The sequence below is a fragment of the Aethalodelphis obliquidens genome, unplaced genomic scaffold (genome assembly GCF_003676395.1).
Source record: "Aethalodelphis obliquidens isolate GAN/ISIS:26980383/991018 unplaced genomic scaffold, ASM367639v1 scaffold11, whole genome shotgun sequence".
Lineage (NCBI taxonomy): Eukaryota > Metazoa > Chordata > Mammalia > Artiodactyla > Delphinidae > Aethalodelphis > Aethalodelphis obliquidens.
Genome location: NW_020837955.1, coordinates 6009663 through 6027115, shown reverse-complemented (window position 1 = coordinate 6027115; position 17453 = coordinate 6009663). Strand labels below are relative to the sequence as shown.

Here is a 17453-nt window from a genome sequence, read left to right as displayed (position 1 = left end):
TTTCCACATTCTTATGCTTTCTAAAATTTTACTGTAAAATCAAAGAAGAAAATCTCTTGGTAAAGAACAGATTTAGGAGTAATAGGATGAAATAAAAACAAAAAAATAATTTTGCTTGAATTCCAGGAAAAGGTACTTATCAAACGGTTGTGTTCAAAATTATTTCCCAAGGGAAAATGTAGACGCTTCTTGTTTGAAGGATTCAAAATGATATTGGAGGACAAGAATTCATATCAAGAATTAATATGTTAATATATGCTCTACAGAGTGACCCTCAAACTCTGTTCTATCTTTAATTTTTTTTTTAATTTTATTTTTTTTTCTTGCGGTACGCGGGCCTCTCACTGTTGCAGCCTCCCCCGTTGCGGAGCACAGGCTCCGGACGCACAGGCTCAGCGGCCATGGCCCACGGGCCCAGCCGCTCCGCGGCATGTGAGATCTTTCCAGGCTGGGGCACGAACCCGCGTCCCCTGCATTAGCAGGCAGATTCTCAACCGCTGCGCCACCAGGGAAGCCCTGTTCTATCTTTAGACTGTATACTTCTATATGAAGGTTTTTATTTATTGAATTACCCTTCTTTGAATCTATATTTCCAAGTCAACATAGAAAAATATTTTTGAATATTGAATAAGATCTTTGAGTATGTGACCTGAGTTGAATATTCCATTCCTCACATTTTATTAGAACTGTTATCTCAAGGTCAGACATTCTTGGACTGATTTTGAAAGGTAAAGGCTTTCATTCAACAAACTTTAAGCATCTGTCACTTGTCAGGTATTAAGCTGAAGGAGTTGACTCTGTACCTGACCTCAGGATGCTAATAGACAGGGATAGGCAAACTTGCCCTTAAAGAGCCAAATAGTCAATATTTTAGCTTGCAGGCCATACAGTCTCTATTGCAGCTACTCAACTCTTCAGTTATATCTTGAAAGCAGCCATAGACAATATGTAAACCAGTGAGCATGACTTTCTTCCCTGAAAATTTGATTTATAGACAAAGATGGTGAGCCAGTAGGTTTTAGTTTGCTGATCTAGAGTGAGGCAGATAAACAAACTGACAATCACAATACCGTAATAGGTCCGACAGACGTAGACACAAAGGACCTCAGGAGCACAGGCAAAAGGCATCTAGACTCTGCCTTTGTTATGTGTCTGTGCAGAGTCTACAGTTCGCTGGCACGGAGAGTAGGGAGACAATAGAGGTTATCAATCAAGGCTTTTCAAAGAAGCTTATGGCTGAATTCCATCCTAAAAATATGGAGCAATTCACTCACAGGCCATGCTAACTTTTCCTGCATGTTAAATGTAAGGACTGTTGTGAATTCTGTCATCTTAATATGAGTCAATGATCCTAAAGGATGCAGCATGGAACTCTAGTTCCTCATCAAGTTAATAGATAATCCTGAATAAGTTTGCAAAATACTCTTTCTTGTCTAATAAGTTTGCAAAATACTATTGAATAAGTTTGCAAAATACTATTTCTTGTCTCTCTGTGGTTAGCTTCTCAACTTTTTTCAAGATGAAGGTGCTGATAAATCCTGTAGTAAAGAAAACAAATCTTAATTTTCAATAACCCCAAATTTCCTTATTTGTCCATGGAACCCTCCTTTTGGTGTGGAATGCCTATTAATATATTTGATAAACAGTGCTTTGAGTAATGTGACTTTGGAAACTGCCATAAACAAAGAATGAAGAGTCCTAGGTCCCATTTGTCTACTTGTAGACAGCTAGGTTCCAGAATCACTTTAAACAGATGGTCCTCCAGTGTTCAAGTTACTGGGCAACAGACATCCATGAAGCCACGGGGAGATGGAAGCTTGAGTAAGTACTCAGTTACCCGGGTTTTGAGATTTCAGGCAGAACAGTTAGTGAACTCCCTTGGTGAATTGGGAGAATAATGAAATTATAGAGTGATGGTTCTAATCTTGGGGCAGTGTCAGTCCTGGAGGATGTCTGCTTATCACAATGACAGGACTACTACCGGTAGGAATGGGAGATGTAGTACATAGGACATCCCTGCACAGTGAAGGTGCCCAGGTGCCAGTGGAGGCCTGTGGACAAACAGTGCTGTAGACAGGCTTAGCCTATGGGGCCAGGGCATCAGTTGTCCCAAGGTTCAAAGGATTGGGTAGGAAATCTGGGCAGAACCTTTTAGGCTGATGTGCGGCATTACATATTTAAAACGGCATAGTTTGTCGTAATCTCCTTTTTTTTTTTTTTTTTTTTTTTTAGTTTTAACAATCATGTATGATTTGCTTAACTCTATAAAAACCCATCCAATTTTATATTTGCTCAGGCACAGGCTCTTGTAAGATTTACAGAGCAAAGGTCAGGTACAGTGTGATCTTCTGAACTAGCCAGTGTTAGAGTAAGCGTTTCAGAGGTAATTTCATAAAGTATGTTATTAGCGCCTCACCTCAAGGTCATTTTGACAGGAGCACCAGAGTGACCTTAGGTCTGATTTTGAAAGTGGCTCTTCAGTGGGTTCTTTGAAAAAGCTACCCTAATACTTTTTAAAGTAGACTCTGTTAGTCAATAAATAACTTTCTTTTCTGAATTCTTCTTGAGTAAATTGCCTCAAGGAAGTATTCCTGTGGTTTCCTGAAAAATATCAAGCAGAAGATCCCTTGCAAAGACTAGGCTTGCTTAATAAAGGCCCATTTTTTTTTTTAAATATAAGAAGTGGCCCTCCGTATGGGTTGATGCAGCCCCTGCCAGGGCAGGCTGAGAGGCATGCAGAGAGTAGTTGGGCTGAGTTTCACCCATCCCCCATGCAGGTGCCTCGTACAGGGTGCAAACTGCACATCTCCACATAGTGACCTTGGATCAAAACCACTATTGCCTTATTGTGTTTGGCTTTATTACATATATCCCTTCAGTTTGCATGCTTTTGAGTACCTACTACATGACACACTCTATGTTGTGTAGTATCCTACAAGCTAAATTATATGTCCCTTTGAGTGTTTACTCCATGGCAGAGCTTCTTTGCTAAGTGCTTCATACTTATTAATACTTTGCTCCAGGAGCTAGGTTTTGTTTTCGTTTCCTGACTAAGGAAGCTGAACTTTTTGGCTTTCAAGAACTTGCCCATAGTTACATAGCTAGGAAGTAGAGGCACTGGGATTCAAAATCTTTTTGAATCTTTTTTTTTTTTCCTTCCTCTGATTCTAAAATCCATGCTATTAGTTACTAAACTGTAGGGCTTTCAAAGAATTTATACATTGTTGGGAGGAGGCAATATGTTAACACATGGTTACAGTACAAGTGTAGGTGCTATTTGAGCAACATACCTACTTAGAGAAAGAAAGTTGCCAGGGACCATTTCCCAGAAGAGGTTGTCCCTGAGCTGAATCTTAAAGAAGTTTACATAAACATGTGGTGATTCAAAGACTAATAAATCAAAACCAGTCAAAACCAATGTGTGTGGGGAAAGGGTGGTTGTAGTGGATGGTCCTTGCACAGGGAATCAGGGACCTGCAAATAAAGGGATTTGGAGGACAGTTTATTCAAGTATAAATTATTGAAATATTTCCACCTATATTATCCCTTTTCCAGGCAGGTTCATAGACTCTTTGCAGTTTTTGTTTTATTATTTATTTTTTGGCTGCGGTGGGTCTTCGTCGCTGCATGCGGGCTTTCTCTAGTTGTGGTGAGCTGGGGCTACTCCTCGTTGCGGTGCCTGGGCTTCTCATTGCAGTGGCTTCTCTTGTTGTGGAGCACGGGCTCTGGGTGCACAGGCTTCAGTAGTTGTGGCACATGGGCTCAGTAGTTGTGGCTCACGGGCTCTAGAGCACAGGCTCAGTAGTTGTGGCGCACGGGCTTAGTTGCTCTGCAGGATCTTCCTGGACCAGGGGTCAAACCCACGTCCCCTGCATTGGCAGGCAGATTCTTAACCACTGTGCCACCACTCTTTACATTTTTTATTTGATTTTTTGCTCAGTCCTAGAATCTTCCAGAAGATAAGATACTTCCTATCTATTTTTAAATTCTAACTTCATATAAAGAGATTACAAAGAATTTCTGGAGTCAAAAGAGAAAGAGGAGGATCTTGGATATATTTTTCCAAGAGTGGGTTTCTCAGCATGGACGTGCCTAAGGAGGCTGAGGGGAAGCACCAGAGTTCCCAGCTTGACCAAAGGCTCCCTTCCTCCTCTGTGGGCAAAAAAAACAGAGAGACATTGGACTTCAAGGGTTCTTTGTGACCTTAATAGCAGAGAGGTTAGAGACTTTATTCCCCACCTTCTAGGCATGATATGACCCCTGGGTTCAGGTATGACCTTGAAGAAGAGCTAAACAATGAATGTGATTAAATATCTCACTGAAAAATAAGGGTTGATACTCCAAATCAAATATAATTTCCTTTAAAGAAATGAAGAAATGGATATTTCTGTCACTCTTGAGTCTTCACTAAGATTCATTTCTGATGCATTAGAAAGTTTGTTTTAATTATTAAAGGGGATTAATAATAACATTTAGAACAAGAAAAAAATACATATTATTGTGGTGGCTGCAAATGTTTATTGAATATTTCCTATGTGCCAGACACCTTCTTAATGTTTCATGTCTACTGTTTAGCTTATTTCTGCCAAAACCCTATGTGGCAGGTGGTATCGTCCCCTTTTGAAAGCAAAGGAGGCTGAGACCTAGTGAAGTTGGCTTACTTGCCAAAAGCACAGCTGATAATTAGTAGCAGAGGCTAATTCAACCTGTTCCCTTTCATTCTAAAGTTCATATGCTTAATCCCTATAAAGTCTTCCTGCATAAGGAGTTTATATTTTATCACATAGATAGGAAAATTATACCTCATGTCTCCATAATGATTTGTTTTACCTAAAGTATTTTCACACGCAAGAAAAATGATTCTTCTAATTCTTAGAATCTGGTGAAAGATAATAGGCAGCTGTTTAAGGGTTGGAGCCATTGTGATAAGGGCTAAATGTTGCTGATAGAAAATGAATCTGACAGTGACGTGTAAAGTATATTGGGGTGGGACACAAGGAAGGGGGTGGGAAAAGAAGACCAGTTTTAAGACTTGCATAACAGAATGAACCAAGATCAGTGCCAAACGATTCAATTAAGGGATAAAAGTATGTTGAGGGCAGAAAATCTTTTGCTGAGCTCACTAAGGGGAAAGATTAGATAGTTGTAAGATTATGAAGGACCCTTAGTTTAATTCTTCATCAATAGAAATTGATTTCTTTGGTAAGCCAGATATTTCTGCTTTTATTCAATTGGCATGAACTGTAGGAAGCCTTAAATGAACAATACGTGTCAATATTTTTGGCATTAAACTGTGGGTACAAGGCTGATTTCTCATGACAGAATAAAAAGGCAACTGTTTTCCAAATGCTACCCAAAGATAATTAATATAACTCTGTATGTTCTGCTCTAGGTTGAGGACATTGCTGAGCTATTTCCAGACTTATGTTTGTTCAAGAGATATCTTATAAATATGGGGCTACATCTGATGCTCTCTGGTTATATTTAAAAACTAAGACCTTCTGATAAAATCAAACCCTTTGCTACTACATAGGTTAAAAAAAAACTTGCTTTCAATATAAAAAACACTTGAACTGTTTTTATAGATTCTGTCCAACTGTAAAGAGTCATGCTTGTCTCCCCTCTTTCTCTCTCATCCCGCATTTAGTCTTCCAGGAAATGCTGCTTCTACTCCCAAAATATAGCAGAACTCAACCACTTCTCACCACCTCTGTTAATTCTACTCTTTCCAAATCTCATGTGGGTTTTTTTAATTGATGTTGACTGTATTAAGAGTTAAAAATGAGTATATTTTAAAATACTTATTTACTAAGTCATTAAAAAACATCAAAATATACACTGCACTGTGGAGACAGGCAGTTTTTTACAACACTAAATATACTCTTGTATGATGTAGTGAAAAAAATCAATCAATTAAAAAAATGTGTGTAGATTCATGGCAGTCCTACCAAATAACTGATTTTATCTTGTGGGTTGTACCTAAGCACTTGTCTTCAAAGTCTTTCATTCACAGTATTGTTTGTTGATTTGTCTCCTTATTCAGCATGGCACTTTTTCTTTTTCACTGTAATTTCTTCCTCCATTAAGAGAGGTGAATACCAGGATACATATTTGTAACTGAGCTTTGTATTACGTTGTAAATACCTCTGCATTGTTTTTTGTTCTTGGCATCTTATCACATGCCCATTCATAGACGTTCCACAGTTCTATGGGAAATGTGGGTTCAACTCTATACCTTTGAGGCCCTCAGCCTCATTCTCCTCCAATGTAGTGTTAAAAAAAAAGTGGCAAAAAAATACATGTTAAGCTATTTTTAACATTAATATTTAATACATGTTAAGCTATTTTTAAGCTATTTTGCAAAACAAACCAAAAAACTTAGTGAAAAGAGAAACTTGAGTTTACATTTTTGCAAATCTGTCAATATCTAGCTTAGAAGAAGACAGCAGATTCTCATATCTGCTTCAATATTATTCAATCTGTTGAATTTCTGTTGTTTTTGTTGAAGTATGTTAAAAAATCAACCTCACAAAGATATGGAGCAGAAAAAGGGGAAGAGTATGTTAATGGCCTTTTCAGTTAATTGTGGACATTCTTATTTGACACTACACCAAAACCCAACAAAGGGTAGTTTATTACAGGTTAGTTGCAGTGTGGAATCTGAAACCATATCAATGAACTTTTCTTACTTGATTACATTAAAATCCATTGATTGATCTTGTACTTCAAATAGATCTTTCCCCTGCATGATCTTGTAACATCATGCATTAGTCATCTGGAAAATACTGGTGTAGAAATTACAAAATTTACAATATCAAAAGAATCACATTTGTTAATATCAGCATTTGCCAATGATCTCATCAGAAAGTCTTCAATTATTAAAAAGCTGTTAAGCCCACAGTGGCAGATAAAAGTTTTCTGAAATTTTAACTTGCATTTGAAAATTTGAAGTTTATCATTGGCAACAAATGCTGTCTGTTGTTTCCCTTAAAGTGTCAGGCTCACTTTGTTCTTTTTTGAAAAGTTATCTGCCAGATACTCAAGTCCGAATAACCGCAGTTTGTGGTTATTGCCAAGTAAAAAATGATGTTCCATGAAAAAAGTGACTAATTCAGCTTGCAACTCCAACAATTATGAGTGATTTTCCTTGAGAAAACCTTGTACTTCAGGAAGCAGCAGAAGTGCTTTATGTGTGCTTGCCATTTGTCACACATGATATCAAAAAGATGTGTAGTCAAGGGTTAAAATTTACTACAGTTAGTAACTTAGTGTTTCATCAAAATATTTTAAAGTAAAACTGGAATTTTACTTTATTTTTACTGTGAGATTTTGGTAAGAATATAATGACAACTAGTATACTTTATTGTTACTGCCTTAATTTGTGTAGAGGGGCCACCGTTCCTTTTACACCATCAGTACAACATAGTCGTTCCATGATAAACCTAGATTTGAAAAGTTAATTCCATACCAAATAGCTCAGTACCATTTGTGTTTGTTGCCAAGCATTCATATACAATCTTGTCTTTTTTGATGATTGGTTGATTCTGCTACCGGATGAATACAAGCCAAATAGCAAGTCCCGCCATGACTGTAGATTAATCCATTTGTAAGGCAGAAGTACAATTCTGTGGACAAGATTTTCACCCATCTTTGTGTCTGCAGCAAAGTCATTAATTTGGCAAGGTACTGTATCTTTGGAAAGAGGCAGTGAAATGATTTCTTTAACTGACTTCTCCAGCAGGCAGTCAGCAAAGTCAGCTCTACAAGGCTTTTTTTTTTTTCACCTATTGTGTGGCTTCCCTAGTCAATGCAATATGGTAACTCTGTCAGATGCTTCACTTAATTTTCATTGCTACTTTGAAAAGATGTACAAAACAATTTTGGGCTTTTAAAAACTTCATCATGTCTAGAGGGCAGACAGCAGAAGCACTACAATTCTGCAGCCTGTGGAAGGAAAACCACATTCACAGAAAGATAGACAAAATGAAAAGGCAGAGGTCTTTGTACCAGATGAAGGAACAAGATAAAACCCCAGAAAAACAACTAAATGAAGTGGAGATAGGCAACCTCCCAGAAGAGGAATTCAGAATAATGATAGTGAAGATGATCCAGGACCTCGGAAAAAGAATGGAGACAAAGATCGAGAAGATGCAAGAAATGTTTAACAAAGACCTAGAAGAATTAAAGAACAAACACCTAGAAGAATTAAAGAACAAACAAACATAGATGAACAATACAATAACTGAAATGAAAACTATACTAGAAGGAATCAATAGCAGAATAACTGAGGCAGAAGAACAGATAAGTGACCTGGAAGACAGAATAGTGGAGTTCACTGCTGTGGACAGAGTAAAGAAAAAAGAATGAAAAGAAATGAAGACAACCTCAGAGACCTCTGGGACAACATTCACATTATAGGGGTCCCAGAAGGAGAAGAGAGAGAAAAGGGACCCGAGAAAATATTTGAAGAGATTATAGTCGAAAATTCCCTAACATGGGAAAGGAAAGAGCCACCCAAGTCCAGGAAGTGCAGAGAGTCCCAGGCAGGATAAACCCAAGGAGAAACACACTGAGACACATAGTAATCGAATTGACAAAAATTAAAGACAAAGAAAAATTATTGAAAACAACAAGGGAAAAGCAACAAATAACATACAAGGGAGCTCCCATAAGTATAATAGCTGATTTCAGCAGAAACTCTACAAGCCAGAAGGGAGTGGCATGATATATTTAAAGTGATGAAAGGGAAGAACCTACAACCAAGATTACTCTACCCGGCAAGGATCTCTTCAGATTCAATGGAGACATCAAAAGCTTTACAGACAAGCAAAAGCTAAGATAATTCAGCACCACCAAAGCAGCTCTACAACAAATGCTAAAGGAACTTCTCTAAGTAGGAAACACGAGAAGAAAAGGACCTACAAAAAGAAACCTATAACAATTAAGAAAATGGTAATAGGAACATACATATCGATAATTGCCTTAAACGTGAATGGATTAAATGCTCCAACCAAAAGACACAGGCTGGCTGAATGGATACAAAAACAAGACCCATATATATGCTGTCTACAAGAGACCCACTTCAGACCTCGGGACACATACAGACTGAAAGTGAGGGGATGGAAAAAGATATTCCACGCAAATGGAAATCAAAAGAAAGCTGGAGTAGCAATTCTCATATCAGACAAAATAGACTTTAAAATAAAGACTATTACAAGAGACAAAGAAGGCCACTACATAATGATCAAGGGATCAATCCAAGACGAAGATATAACAGTTATAAATATATATGCACCCAACATAGGAACACCTCAATACATAAGGCAACTGCTAACAGCTATAAAAGAGGAAATCGGCAGTAACACAATAATAATGAGGGACTTTAACACCTCACTTACATCAATGGACAGATGATCCAGACTGAAAATTAATAAGGAAACACAAGCTTTAAATGACACAGTAGACCAGATAGATTTAACTGATATTTATAGGACATTCCATCCAAAGAGAGCAGATTACACTTTCTTCTCAAGGGCACATGGAACATTCTCCAGGATCGATCACATCTTGGGTCACAAATGAAGCCTTGGTAAATTTAAGAAAATTGCAATCATATTAAGAGTCTTTTCTGGCCACAATGCTCTGAGATTATAAATCAATTATAGGGGGAAAAAAGTAACAAACACAAACACACGGAAGCTGAACAATACGTTACTAAATACCAAGAGATCACTGAAGAAATCAAAGAGAAAATCAAAAAATACCTGGAGACAAATGACAATGAAAACACAACGATCCAAAACCTATGGCATGCAGCAAAAGCAGTTCTAAGAGGGAAGTTTATAGCTATACAAGCCTACCTCAAGAAACAAGAACAATCTCAAACAATCTAACCTTACACATAAAGGAACTAAAGAAAGAAGAACAAACAAAACCCAAAGTTAGTAGAAGGAAAGAAATCATAAGATCAGAGCAGAAATAAATGCAATAGAAACAAAGAAAACAATAGCAAAGACGAATAAAGCTAAGAGCTGGTTCTTTGAGAAGATAAACAAAATTTTTAAATCTTTAGCCAGACTCATCAGAAAAAGAGGGAGAGGACTCAAATCACTAAAATTAGAAATGAAAAAGGAGAAGTTACAACAGACACTGCAGAAATGCGAAGCATCCTAAGAGACTACTACAAGCCAATAAAATGGACAACTTGGAAGAAATGGATTAATTCTTAGAAAGGTATAAATTTCCAAGACTGAACCAGGAAGAAACAGAAAATATGAACAGACAAATCACAAGTAACAAAATTGACACTGTGATTAAAATTCTTCCAACAAACAAAAATCCAGGACAGATGGCTTCACAGGTGAAATCTATCAAACATTTAGAGAAGAGCTAACACCCATCCTTCTCAAACTCTTCCAAAATATTGCAGAGGAAGGAATACTCCCAAACTCATTCTATGAGCCACCATCACCCTGATACCAAAATCAGACAAAGATAGTACAAAACAAGAAAGTTACAGGCCAATATCACTGATGAATATAGACGCACAAATCCTCAACAAAATACCAGCAAACAGAATCAAACAACACCTTAAAAGGATCATACACCATGATCAAGTGGGATTTATCCCAGGGATGCAAGGATTCTTCAATATATGCAAATCAATGTGATATACCATATTAACAAATTGAAGAAGAAAAACCATATGATCATCTCAATAGATGCAGAAAAAGCTTTTGACAAAATTCAATGCCCATTTATGATAAAAACTGTCCAGAAAGTGGGCATAGTGGGAACCTTTCTCAACATAATAAAGGCCATATATGACAAACCCACAGCAAACATCATTCTCAATGGTGAAAAACAGAAAGCATTTCCTCTAAGATCAGGAACAAGACAAGGATGTCCATTCTTGCCACTCTTATTCAACGTAGCTTTGGAAGTCCTAGCCATGGCAATCAGAGAAGAAAAAGAAATAAAAGGAATACAAATTGAAAAAGAAGTAAAATTGTCAGTGTTTGCAGGTGACATGATACTATACATAGAGAATCCTAAAGATGCCACCAGAAACACAGAAATCTCTTGCATTCCTACACACTGACTATGAAAGATCAGAAAGAGAAATTAAGGGAACAATCCCATTCACCATTGCAACAAAAAGTATAAAATATCTAGGAATAAACCTACCTAAGAAGGTGAAAGGCCTATACTCTGAAAACTGTAAGTCACTGATGAAAGGAATCAAAGATGACACAAACAGATGGAGAGATATACCATGTTCTTGGATTGGAAGAATCAGTATTGTGAAAATGAGTATACTGCCCAAAGCAATCTACAGATTCAATGCAATCCCTATCAAATTACCAGTGGCATTTTTTACAGAACTAGAATAAAGAACCTTAAAATTTGTATGGAAACACAAAAGACCCTGAATAGCCAAAGCAGTCTTGAGGGAAAAAAACGGAGCTGGAGGAATCAGACTCCCTGACCTCAGACTATACTACAAAGCTATAATTATCAAGACAATATGGTACTGGCACAAAAACAGAAGTATAGATCAAAAGAACAGGATAGAGAGCCAGAGATAAACCCATGCACCTATGGTCAACTAATCTATTACAAAGGAGGCAAGGATATACAGTGGAGAAAAGAGAGTCTCTTCAATAAGTGGTGCTGGGAAAACTGGACAGCTACATGTAAAAGAATGAAATTAGAACATTCCCTAATACCATACACAAAAATAAACTCAAAATGGATTAGACAGCTAAATATAAGACCGGACACAGTAAAACTCCTAGAGGAAAACATAGGCAGAACACTTTTTGACATAAATCACAGGAAGATCTTTCTTGATCCACCTCCTAGAGTAATGGAAATAAAAACAAAATAAACAAATGGAACCTAATGAAACTTAAAAGCTTTGGCACAGCAAAGGAAACTACAAACAAGGTGAAAAGACAGCCCTCAGAATAGGAGAAAACATTTCCAAACGAATCAATGGATGAAGGATTAATCTCCAAAATATATAAACAGCTCATGCAGCTCAATATTAAAAAAACAAACAACCCAATCAAAAAATGGGCAGAAGACCTCAGTAGACATTTCTCCAAAGAAGACATACAGATGGCCAAGAGGCACATGAAAAGCTGCTCAGCATCACTAATTATTAGAGAAATGCAAATCAAAACTACAATGAGTATCATCTCACACCAATTAGCATGGGCATCATCAGAAAATCTACGAACAACAAATGCTGGAGAGGGTGTGGAGAAAAGGGAACCCTCTTGCACTGTTGGTGGGAATGTAAACTGATACAGCCACTATGGAGCACAGTATGGAGGTTCCTTAAAAAAATAAAAATTGAATTAGCCTATGACCCAGCAATCCTACTCCTGGGCATATACCCAGAGCAAACAATAATTCAAAAAGAGTCATGCACCCCAATGTTCATTGCAGCACTATTTACAATAGCCAGGTCATGGAAGCAACCTAAATGCCCATCAACAGATGAATGGATAAAGAAGATGTGGTACATATATACAATGGAATATTACTCAGCCATAAAAAGGAACGAAATTGGGTCATTTGTAGAAACGTGGATGGTCCTAGAGACTGTCCTACACAGTGAAGTAGTTCAGAAAGAGAAAAACAAATATCATATATAAATGCATATATGTGGAATCTAGAGTAATGGTACAGATGAACTGGTTTGCAAGGCAGAAATAGAGACACAGATGTAGAGGACAGTAGTACGGACACCAAGGGTGGAAAGTGGCGGCAGGGGGCTTTTAGTGGTGGGATGAATTGGGAGATTGGGGTTGACATATATACACTAATATGTATAAAATAGATAACTAATAATGTGCTGTATAAAAAAATAAATAAAATTTTAAAAAGCATTAAAAAATAATAACTTCATCATGTCTACATGAAAAAATCCAATTTCCTTTCCTTTAAATTTTGAATGATTGGGTGCAAAATGATATCATAACTTGGATAATAGTATTTTTAAACTGTTCTGGTGTATAGGACAATAAGGTAAATTATTACCATCTATAATGCTGAAGGAAAGTTAGATTTTGTCACATTTTTCTTTCTTATTTAGAGTGTCTCCACATTTATTTGGACTAGATTTATCCTATCCATGAATCAGAAAATTCTTTGGTTGTGTCCTTTTCATATTTTTCGGTGTCTTTAGATTTAGAAATTGGCAGCTATGGCTTGAGAATATGTCTTTTAATCTCTCCTCTCAAAGTTAATCTGTCTGTAAAAATAAGACAGTATAATAAAGTTTCTTTTATTAGATTCTTAATAGTTATTATGAAATTCTAAAATTACAAGTTTTAGATAAATTTTTTAAAGTTAGATATATTTTTGAAAAACTACAAAATTATTATTGCAACACATGATATCCAAATGTATTTACTTGTAAATTTTTCCACTTAAGGAAAAGAAAAGCTTCACAAGTTCAAAAGGACAATTTATTGGATAAGGTTACAGAGATTATAGCAGGTAGCTGAGAACTAACTAGTAAGAGCACAGTAGAAGCATTGCAATAATATTAAATTAATTTCTGTAAACAGCACGCTTATCATAAACCTACTCCCACCTTAAAAAATTCTAGAAAACACAGGAACATTTAAGCATACATCCATTAACTATCAAAGTAATGATGTCATATAGCCTCTGGAGGAGTCTATTGTATGGTACACATGTGAAAGAATATGAGTAAAAAAGGCAAATTACAACTGAGACTATTTGTTTTGACTTCAGGGTTCTTCTTGAAAGGGTCCTGGGGAGTCTCCTTTTTTTTTCTTTCTTCTGTTAGCTGTTATTTTCATATGGTAGGTTACCAAAAATAAAATTATAAGACAAATTCAGAATGTGGGACATCCAATAAGACAGTTGTCCCTGTCTCTTCAAAAAATTAGTGTAATGGGGGGAAAGGTAGGAGGATGGTTGTGGAATAAGAGACTAGAGAAGCAGAATAGCCCCAAGCAGTATGTGGATTTACTGGATCCTGGTTTGAAAAGAAAAAGACATTAAAGAAATTTTTGAACAATAGGTAATATTGACATGGAATATAGTTATTAGATGATATTATGGAGTTGAGCGAATTTTTCTTATGATAAATGCTATAGTTATTTAAAAATATTTTCTTATTTTTAGATCTGTGTGCTTAAATATTAGGGGTAAAATTTCATGATATCTACAACTTAGTTTCAGATTTTCATGAAAAAATATCTATAAATCTATTTATCAATATGCATATAAAAATTAGATGGATCGAAGGTAAATAAAGCAAAGATGGTGCAATGTTAACAGTTGCTAACCTAGGTGATGGGGGTACAGGGGATTCTTGAACTGTTCTTTCAGCCTTTCCATTTATTTGACATTTTTCATTGCAAGAAGTTGGTTAAACGAAGTCACTGAATCAAAGGATGTTAATATTATTGCTTAATTTCTAAATCATTAAAAGAATATGGCATGGTTTTAAAACTTACATGAGGCATTTTTAAATAATTCTGTGAAGTGTGTAGCTCAGCAAATGATTAGCTTCATAGTCATTCAGATGGAAATTTTTATCCTCTCTTTATCAGTACTGAGTGTTGTGACCTCAGGCAAACTCTCAAGATCCCAGTTGTTTTAGCTGTAAAATGGATGATAGTAATAATGGTTCTTTGATAAAGCTGTTTAAAAATAAAATATATTATCTGTAAAAGCCTTAGCCCAGTGCCTGGAAAATAGAAAGCATTCAAATCTCATCTTCTATTATTGTCATGACAAATTCCAAGTCCTTACTTTATTCAACCAGAAAATCCAATGGAAAAGCTCCACACATTAAATCATCTCTATTATATTACAGTCAAGTGCATTTTGTAACTTCAGACCTACTGCAAGTCCTAAGGGAACAAAAATGTTTTAATAGATCCATAAGAATTACTTGTAATTAGCATGTAGATTGTTATGAGTTCTTCCCCCTGCCCCTCCCCAATAAGTGAAAATACTCTTTACTGTTTAAACATTTTATGGAAGTTCATCCTTATAATTATTTTGCCTTAAGTTTTCTAAATCATAGACAACTTCATCTTGAGTTATCACATGTACACACTAGTGAAGTTTAAATTAATATCTTTTGATGTATTGGGGAAAATTCAAACAAATTTAATGGGTAGAATTTTAAACTTATGAATATCCTCAATTGTTTTATTCTTGGTGTTCAAGCTATCAGTGGACTGATAAGTTCTCTCATGTAATTAATTTCTGAGAATTATCTAGTGTTTAGAGAAATAAAGATCTTAAGATTTTAAAGATGGCTACAAAAGTGTTTCCAGTATAATTTATAGAAGTGAAGACACTTATTTTCTGTTAATTGATTTCCATTTTGTTAAATCTGAAAGTGCTTAAATTGTTACGAAGAATTCTTTAGAGTGTTTCTTCTCTACAATCATCCTAATTTTTATTGGCAATAAATGCTGCTGAATGTTTTGAGGCATTTTAAATTGTAAAAGATCATGATATATATACAATGGAATATTATTGTATAACATGCAATAATATATTAGAAGGAAATCCCATTTGCATTTTGCACAACATGGGTGGAACTTGAGGGCATTATGCTAAGTGAAATAAGCCAGACAGAGGAAGACAGATGTTGCATGGTATCACATGTGGAATCTAAATAAAAAGTTAAACTCACAGAAACAGAATAGAACAGTGGTTGTCAGGGACTGGAGAACAGGGGAAATGGGTTACAAACTGTTATAACCTATAGTTGATAACACTGTATTATATAGTTGAAATTTGCAAAGAGTAGAACTTAAAGATCTCAAACATACACAGAAAAATAAATATGTGAGGTGATGGATGTGTTAATTAACTAGGTTAACTGGATGGGAGGAATCTTTTCACAATGTACACTTTAAATATCTTATAATTTTGTCAGTTATACCTCAGTAAAGCTGAAAAAATAAAAAATAACTAAATTGTAAAAGATAATTAATTAAAATGCACCCCCTAAAACTTAATGTCTTTGTTTTCTTTAGTGAGTTATGTGGTCAAGCAAATACTAATTTTTTTTTTCTCATGAATAAGAATGCTCATGAAAAAGAAAGTTTTGTAGAGTGGCTTGACATAGACTTAGCATAGAAGTAGTGGGGCTGTCTAAAGAAGGCAACCAGTTATAATAAAATGAGAAAAACTCAGTTGTAGTTTGTGTTTTCCATAAATACCCCCTGGGATAGAAACATTCTAATTATTCTTGTATCTCAGAAGAAACTGAAATATAGCTCATTAAAAGAACAAGAAAGGGCTAAATTTTTCTACCTGCATAGCTCATGGAAACAGCTTCCTCTATCTTCCTGTCTCCTTCTGTGATGTGTTCCATCCAGCTGCTGAAATAGACTGCCTTCTGGAAGTTAAAACCCACGTGGCTCAGATCACAGCAATAAATCTGGTGAAACATGGTCCTGGGTGAAATATTATACTTCTACATAAAAGCTTAGGATTTTATCAATAGGCTTTACACTAAGTAATGGGAATCAGAGTGACAAATTAACAGTAAAACTTTCATGCTTATATCCAAACAGCATGTTATGGCTTCTTTCATTACATTATCCTAATCAAGCCAGAACTGTTTTTCTATAGCAACAAACCTGAAACAAGTCTCATCCAACTCAACTAACTCATTTAAATAACTTTGCTCCATGGCAATTTATCTAAAGATCAAGTTTACTGAACAATTGATCTGTAAGTCAGATATCATACATACAAACATATTTTCACTCATTTATAGTCTTTTCTCTATTCAAGCATTGAGATAAGATTAAATAAGAATTTAGTTCCACATCCCAGTTAGATTTTCCAGTGGAGTAGATTTTCAAGAATTTTATGTTGATGAGTTTTTTTTTTCCTTTTAAAATCAGCATTATCCATATAAAATAAGTTCCTTTGGTTTGTGTATTCAACATCATTTAGAATTTCCATATGCTGGTCAGTGAGATTCCCTAATAAGAGGATGAGAAGACATTATTTCAGTGTCTACTATGAGTCTGACTCTTTTCTCCATTCTGTATGATCTGATCCCTGTAACTGTCCTAGGAAGCATTTGTATGTCTGTGCTTTCATAACTTTATTCAACACATGCTCTTGAGTTGTTATTAGTAAATCACTGAAAATACAGGGGCTGAGCAAGACAGATATAGTACCGTTCTTATTTTTGTGGAGTTTGATTTTAGCAGTGAAGATGCCCAGTAACAAATATCTGATTAATTATCTAATTATAGTTGCAGGAAGGGATAAAAGAGATTATAAATAGGAGGACCTGATCTAGCTGCGAGAGGCTGGGGGGAGTAGGAAGTTTCCAGTGTTGTTGAATGAATGCTTGCAGGCCTGAATGTATCATCAATCCAGCTGAGTCCTGAAAAATGGGTAGCAGTTGGCCTGTAGAAAAG

General features: G+C 35.9%; 1 protein-coding gene across 2 annotated transcripts in view; it reads left to right on the top strand.

Moving 5' to 3' along the window:
* PRKG1 (protein kinase cGMP-dependent 1) overlaps positions 1-17453 on the top strand; it is a 1182918-nt gene that overhangs the window by 840659 nt on the left and 324806 nt on the right. The window lies entirely within an intron of this gene.